Raw genomic sequence first — 7,742 nt, forward strand, 5'->3', positions numbered from 1 at the left:
AATGCAGGCTATAGGTTACAGAGGTGAATGGAAAGAGATCTATCTGTTTTCCTGGTAAAATCAAATAATTTCACTATTTCTTTTTTCATCTGGAAACCTGCTTTGCCATGTCTTTTGAAAGCTAAATTCTGAAAGGTGGGCTTCAGGCATTAACTTCTAGCATGCTTGATCTCTGCTTGGGTTTATCTAAGTACATTAGTCTTGGTTAGAGGACAAAAAAACTAAGGATAAGAGGAAGTTGAGTGGAGACATTTAGAGAAAAAACTCTGGAGCCAGATGGCTTGGGTTTGAAACCTGGCTTTTCCACTTACTCGTTGCCTGACCTTGGTTAAGTTACTTAACCAATTCCACCTCTAGTACTGCAGCTGAAAAAAAGGAATATCAGCGGTGTCTATTATTGGGTTTCTATTGGGCATATATGAGTTTATATCTAAAAAGCACTTTGAGCAGTTCCTGGCACAGAGACAGTATTATATAAAGTTTTTAAAATAAAATAGACATAGTTAACTTATTCAGAGAGATGATTCATCCCCTCTATTCATTTCCTTGATTATTAATTGAACACATACTTATGAAAGTTGTTTAGGAGAAAGGAGTTGGAAAGGCAGTGTCCCAGCAACCCTCGGGCTTGCTCAGCAAGTGTCCCGCTGCCCAGAGAGAACAGCATGGTATGGGCCGGGGCTGCAGGACCACTAGACCTCTGGCCCCGCTCCATCCAGGGGCAGGGCGGCTCACACTCCAGACCTGAGAAGGGCCAGCGGCTGACCTGGCCGCCCCTGTACCACCAGGCAAAGCACACGTTGCTCTAGGCAAATCCTTCCCTCTCAACTAGAAGATTGTAACATCTGGAACAGCAGCTGCCACGTGTCAACTTTCTCTAAACCTGATTTAAAGGTAATATGGTGCCCTCTGGCAACAGGAAGATGGGGCCTGAGAACAGAGGGTCAGGGAGAGAGTCCACAGGCACAAAGGGCCACTCTACCTGAGAGGTTCAGCGAGAGTATTTCTATTTGATGGGTCAGCCTGCCCTAGCCCAGGGGATCCAGGCTTTTCTGTCTTCTCTGCATCTCCATGCATAAATGCCACAACAGCTTCAAGGAGAGGGAGACGGACAGAGGCTTGTGTGAGTGCTGCTGTGAGGGTGTGTGTGTGTGGTGTGTGTGTGTGTGTGTGAGAGAGAGAGAGAGAGAGAGAGAGAGAGAGTCAGAGACAGAGAGAGATTTGAGGTCTCTTGGAGGTGTTGGGAAGAGGAAAGAACAGGAAAAGAGAGTCGACATATTCAGACATATAAGGGCTGCCCCTAACTGCCCTTTAGTCATTCAATTCTGCACTTTTGAAAAGTAAAGCAAACTCCTTTGTAAAATCCTTTTGTCATGGGCACACAAATTAAAGTATTAATTACAACACATCAGACATGGCCTGGCGGCAAGTCACAGGCCTGGGAGTCAGGAAGGGGGAAGATGAAACATCAGCCTTAAACGCTGGTCTTGCATCTCCCACGAAAGGAGAGTCTTCGGGTTCCTTACAAGGATCCCCAGAAGATGGGTTTTAGGGAGATCCGACCCAGAGGGAGGGCATCTTGCTGGCACCCTGAGCTTTGGCTGAGTCCTGCAAAAATAACAAGCTCCCCGCTCTGCACAGAGGGAATTGGATCCAAGCCCCAGTGCTCGAGTCCGCTGGTGCCTGTGGCGTTTCACCTTAGACCTGGCTCTCTCTGCCTAGCAAGGCTGGGGCTCCCCACAGGGGCTCGGGGGTCCACAGGCCCCTGCAGCCAGGACGGATCCTCTCTCTTCAAACAGCTTCTGGTTGCAGGGTCTGTGAACCCCAGCGTGGCCTGGGGCTGCTTTAGGATGTGGTCGCTCCAGTTCAAATCCCTGGAGCGCCATCTGCTGGCCAACTCCTCCTAGTACGGAGGAGCCCCTGGACGCAGAGGCACAGACCCTGCCCCTGGAGACAAGCACTCCCCGGGACCTCGGAGGAGGCGCCACCTTCCCTCCCAGTCTCCCCAGTGCAGGCCGCTTCTCCTTGGCTGCGGGCCTGGGAAGCATGCGACTGTAAATCTAAGGCTCTGGGACCTGGTCCCCTCTCTTCCTTTAGTCCCATCTCTTCCTTTACTGTAAAGGATGGGCCTCTGGCTGTCCCATCCCCTCTCTGGGCCTCAGATTCCTCCTCTATAAAGCGTGGAGGTGGACAGGGCAATTTCCAAGGGTCCTTTGAGCTTTGGATTTCTGTGAGGTGTGACTTCAGATGTGAAAACCACCTTGGCTGAAGGCCAGCAGGGTCCAGGAGAAAATTGCAGGGCACGGCTCTGAGCTCAATCTTGAATCCACTGCCTCAAAGGCTTAACAACAAGGGAGGGACAAGGCACTGGCCAACTTGTCCAGGAGTTTTTGCACGAGGGCCTCTAATTATTGCCTATTATTTTAAAAAATGCATGAGAGAGAAGCTATGGATTATAAATTCATGGTAGATTATGTTTTAATGTTCCCCAAACAGAATAATAATTGCTAAAACTGCTTTGGGTATCAAGCTTCATTGCACTGAACTGCACTCCAAGAATTATTATTTTTAAAAATCACTTATGGTACCAAGATGGTACAATGACACAGAACTAGACTCTCCACGGCAGTCTCTGTTGGAGCCATCATATCCCCAGGTGCTAATGTCCGGGGCAGGATATGAGAGCCAGTGTTGTAAATTAAGGTGCAATTTGTAAATGCTTCATTAATATTTATTAAATGATTATTAGATGCTTTTACAACCTTTGATAAGATATTATAAAGCATGTCATTAAAATGCATTAGAAGCACATTCTTAGCAAGCCACACCACAGCCCGCTGTTAGGAAATGCCTGGTTTTATGATCCTCTTCCTAAAGCCTTTTCTAAGATATGATTATCATGAGGATACAGAAACTTAAGTGGCTGCCCTATCAAAACATCCCCTGGGATGGTGACAGATATCACCCCCATGGGCATCAGAAACAGTGAGTCTTCCTTTTTGTCAACTGCCTTTCCAAATGCTATGGCTTAGATCCAGCAGAAAACACCTACAGGGATAAGAGATTTCACCTCTGGATGATTAAAAATGGCAGCCTACAGTTCTGTGTTGAGAAGGATTCTGAGGCTCTATTTGAGTGCTAAGTGGCAAAGAATACAGTGATCAATAAGTGATGCCTGTTGTGTGCACTGTATTTGCAAGTGTCATTGTAGAGCTTGTAACACCCATCTGTGATCTAGGAAAAGGGAGGTAATCTAGTCAGAAGGGTTGCAAGACATAATGGGAGATGTCCATTCTGAAGGTCGTTATTTCTATTTTGGTTGCCTCATATACACATGTCCGTGAAAGAAGGCATGAAAGAGGAAAGTATCTTCTAAAGATTATGTATGGAAAGAGGGATAGAGAATAGATCTCCATTCCTTCAGCACCAAAAGGTCTTCCTTCTGTGGCCCAATAATATCTCATTCATTTCTTGAAGACCATTAACCCCTTCCCTCAGCAGTTTCCCACTGTGTGTTTCTTGGACTCACCAAGACCTTTCCTACCTCAGTGCCTTTGCACAGGCTGGTCTTTTTGCTCAGAGTTCTTCTACCTTTCTTTTTTGAATGGGATGCCTTCTTATTTTTCTCATCTCAAATGAAATACCCCCTCTTGCCAGAGCATTTCACTGCCCATCTTGCCTCTGGCCTGGCTGTGTTTATTTCATGACAAAGAGTGGAGACTCAAGATTCAGACGGTGGGGTTCGAGCCCTAGTTCTGCAGCTTCCTAGCTGTGTGCACTCCGGGGCCAGTCACTCACCTTCTCTTTCCTTTACCTTCCTGGGGTGTAAACAGGGAGGATAAGAACAGGACCATCTCATAGAGTAAATGAGCTCATATACAAAGAGCATGAAGAAAGTGCTCGGCACATAGTAAGTACTCAGTGAGTACTCATTTTTCTCATTTTGCTTACTTAACTATGTGTGTGTGTATTTTCTTTTTTCCTCTGCTACATGTCAACCCTATGGGGGCATGGGCCCCATACATCCAGAACCTACCAGAGTGTCTGGCTCATAACAGTTGCCCAATAAATATTAGTTGAATTTGCCACCAGAGGCTTCTCTAGGGTTATAATGAGTGAGGCATAGTTTCTGCCCTCCTCGGGCATCTGGGCTATGAAGAAAAAAAAGAAGCATAACATTTCAATTCAACCTCATAAGCTCAAGGAGAGAGGGGTGGTCTGGTGGGACAAAACATCCTCTGGGTCAGGGAAACCTGAGTTTGAAAACTGTCTCTGCCACTTCTAAGAATATGACCTTGAGCAAGTTATTTCATTGCTCCAGCTTCCGTTTGGATAATAATATCTACCTTCAAGAATTAGAAAAATATATACATATACAGGTAGACTTCAGAGATAATTTTGGGTTCATTTCAGAGCACCATGATAAAGCAAATATCACAATAAAGTGCATCACATGAATTATTCTGGTATCCTGGTGCCTATAAAAGTTATGTTTACCCTATGCTATACTCTATTAAATGTGTAACAGCATTATGTCTAAAAAAACAATGTAATACTCAATATTAAAATACCTTATTGCTAATAAATGTGCACCATCATCTGAGTCTTCAGCAAGTCATAGTAGAAACATCAAAGGTCATTGATCACAGGTCAACAGAACAAATAACTAATAATGAAAAAGTTTGAAATAGTGTGAGAATTACCAAAACGTGACACACAAACATGACGTGGCAAATGCTGTTGGAAAAATGGCACCGATAGACTTGCTCGACACAGGATAGCCACAAACCTTCAATTTGTAAAAAAAATTGGAAGCACAATAAAGCAAAGTGCAATGCGACGAGTTCTGCCTGTATATATATCTGGAGCATAGTAATTGCTCAATCAATCGAAGGTACTACACTATTACTAATTTTTTAATGTTATTTTCACTATTTACAGGAGGCTTGGTGAATACTATGGTGGACACTGAATCCAGCCTGTGCAAATAACCAATGTACATGTCCTTAAAGTGAAGGAATCAGACTCAGATGCGGCCACAGGGTCCTGGAAGGTCTCCAGACCGCTCAGAAAGCATCCCTGATTTTCTGCAGAACACTTTGCACTGCCACCAGCTGATTCAAGCCTTCAGGAAGGATGCCCATTGGTGCCTTAAGGGACCCTGCCAGCCTGGAGTTCTGTCACTGCCTGGAGCTTCCCCTGGGCTCCTGGCCCAGGGCCTCCTGGGGACCCCCTGCACACTGAGACCTTATGGGTTTGGGAGAGGTGCTGTAGGCCCTCCCCTTGCCTGGCAGAGCAGCAGGGGAGAGAGCTGTGGACCAGCTGCCTCCTTCCATCCTTTCACCCACGAGCCTTCCTTCTTGCCCCTGCAACAAACACACACATGCATGGCCCAGGCCGCATAGTACGTCTCTCCTACATCACAGTGCTGTTCCGGAGATGAAGGCTGTGGGCACCATATTCTCAGCAGGGCTCCTTAGCTCGGCTTTGGGATTTGAGAGATCTGACTTTGAATCCTATCTTTGCCACTTTCTAGCCACCTGACTTCACTTAAATTGTGATACTTAGCTCCCTTTAAGCCTCTTTTTTTTTTCTTCAGCTTTTTAAAAATAAGGATAATGTAAGGGCAGCACCCATACAATTTAAAATGGCAATTTTATATTTTATCTATGTACTATATTACCAATATACATGCACTTAGCACATGCCTGACATGTTCAAAATATTTTAAAATATTAGCTATTACCATATTTATCATTTTTATCAAGGTGGCACCATTTGATCAAAACAATCATCCATTCATATGACAAACCATGGTCTGATCCACAAGCCCCCATCATAGGAAAAAAAACTGACATACTGCTGTGGACATTTGTTATTAAACAAGTGTGATAAAGTGGCATTTTCTTTTGTTTTGCTTTGTGATTCTGTGATTCTAGGTGCTTAAGCCCCAGAAGGAAAATCCAATACGCTAAAGGAACCTGAGTACAGGAGAAAAGGCAAGGCAGGAGAAGCATTTAAGTCTGTTAATCATATTCATTCACTTTTTCATTTCATTCATCATGGACCATTCCTTCCTACCACCTCCTGTGGTGTGGCCAGGCCTCTGTGGCCTTAGCCAAAGATATTTTAGAGTGAAATTCAAGGTAAAAGCTAAACCAAGGGGCCCCAGGTGGTAACCAAGAAAGATGGGAGCCAAAGCAGTACCTGCTGCAAAAGAAGAGCCATTCAGCTGACATCCAACTAATAAGGTTCTGCTACCCATTCATGCACTTGCTCATATATTTTTCCTACAAATATTAAGCTCTCACTAAAACCAGGCAGTATGGTAGATATTGGAGAACAGTAACAATGCAGTTAGGAAGGTGGAGATTTCAAAGAGCTATGGTTTTGGGAAAGATGGATGTTTTCTTCCTCCTCTGCCTCTTCCTTTTGTAATGTGACCACATGGGCTGTATCCCATTACACTTCCTTTTCTACTTGTTTACTCTTTAGGTGGACATCTCTGATCTTCTGTTTGCTTTGATAAAACACAGATAAATTCTCCCACATTCCCTTTTCTTTTTATTCATATATGGGTGTGTGTGTGTGTGTGTGTGTGTGTGTGTGTGTGTGTGTATGTGTGTGTATGTCTAGATTTACAGAAGAGTTGTAAAATAGTACAGCAAGTTCCTATGTACCCTACACCTGGCCTGAGAAATGACAGTGTGTGACAAATACTCTGGCAGGAGAAGTGGTGATTCTAGAAGAAGATATTGAAGGTTCATCTAACATAGTCTAGAAAGCATCATAGGGGGCTTCCTGGAGGAAGTGGCCTTTCATCAGCGACAAGAAACAAGAGAAAGTGTCAGCCAGAGGAAAGTGAAGACTGTTCCAGGTGGAGCGAACAAAATGTCCGAAGGCTGGGAGGTGAGAGACAACAAGGCTTATTTGGAACAGCCAAGAGAAGGTCAGTATTGCTGCACCATAGACTGCGAGGTAGGGGTGGCAGCTGAATAGACTCCAGTAGTTCAGGATTGATGGGAAGTAAGGTATAGGAATTTCCTTTTTTGAGCTACACCTGCTGGGCAAAGCCCATAAAGATGTGATATTTGGACCTGAGCATCCCTTCTTTGCATAAGATCCACTTCCTCTCTGGCTAACGTCATGCCCTTCCCAGAAATGAGTTAGCCTGGACTCACAGCTCTGATCATGTAATTCCAACTATAAAGTGATTGAATATGCAGAGCACATGTCACAGAATCAGGAGGACTGGGGGTCAGGGTGGCAGACAAGGATGCTTTTGAGACCCTAACAAAGCTATGAAATCTCTCAGGGGGGAAAATGCACACAGCATGAGCGCTCTCTCTCTCTCTCTCTCTCTCTCTCTCTCTCTCTGTCCCTCTCTCCTTCCCCACTTCCACCAATACACTTTCAAAAAGTCCATGAAACTCAGTTAAAAGGTCCTATTCCAAAGAATTCATTTCATACAAAAACTTAGGACCCTTTTCATCCAAAGCATCAACATTTCCCCAACTTACCTGCCTCTTCCTTAAGCAACAACATAACAACCATAACAACAAAACAAAACTAAATGAAGTAAATGCACCAAATTACATTATTTCATATGTTTCTTCCATACAAGAAAAAGAAATGCATATGAGGGCAGAGGAGAGTGCTTATGACAACAGTTTTATATAAAATCACATCACGTGTACCAGGAAATTCCTCTACGCTAAGAGAATGGGTGTGATTTTCAAGTT

The sequence above is a fragment of the Lipotes vexillifer genome, unplaced genomic scaffold, assembly GCF_000442215.2.
Source record: "Lipotes vexillifer unplaced genomic scaffold, Lipotes_vexillifer_v1.1 scaffold94, whole genome shotgun sequence".
NCBI lineage: Eukaryota > Metazoa > Chordata > Mammalia > Artiodactyla > Lipotidae > Lipotes > Lipotes vexillifer.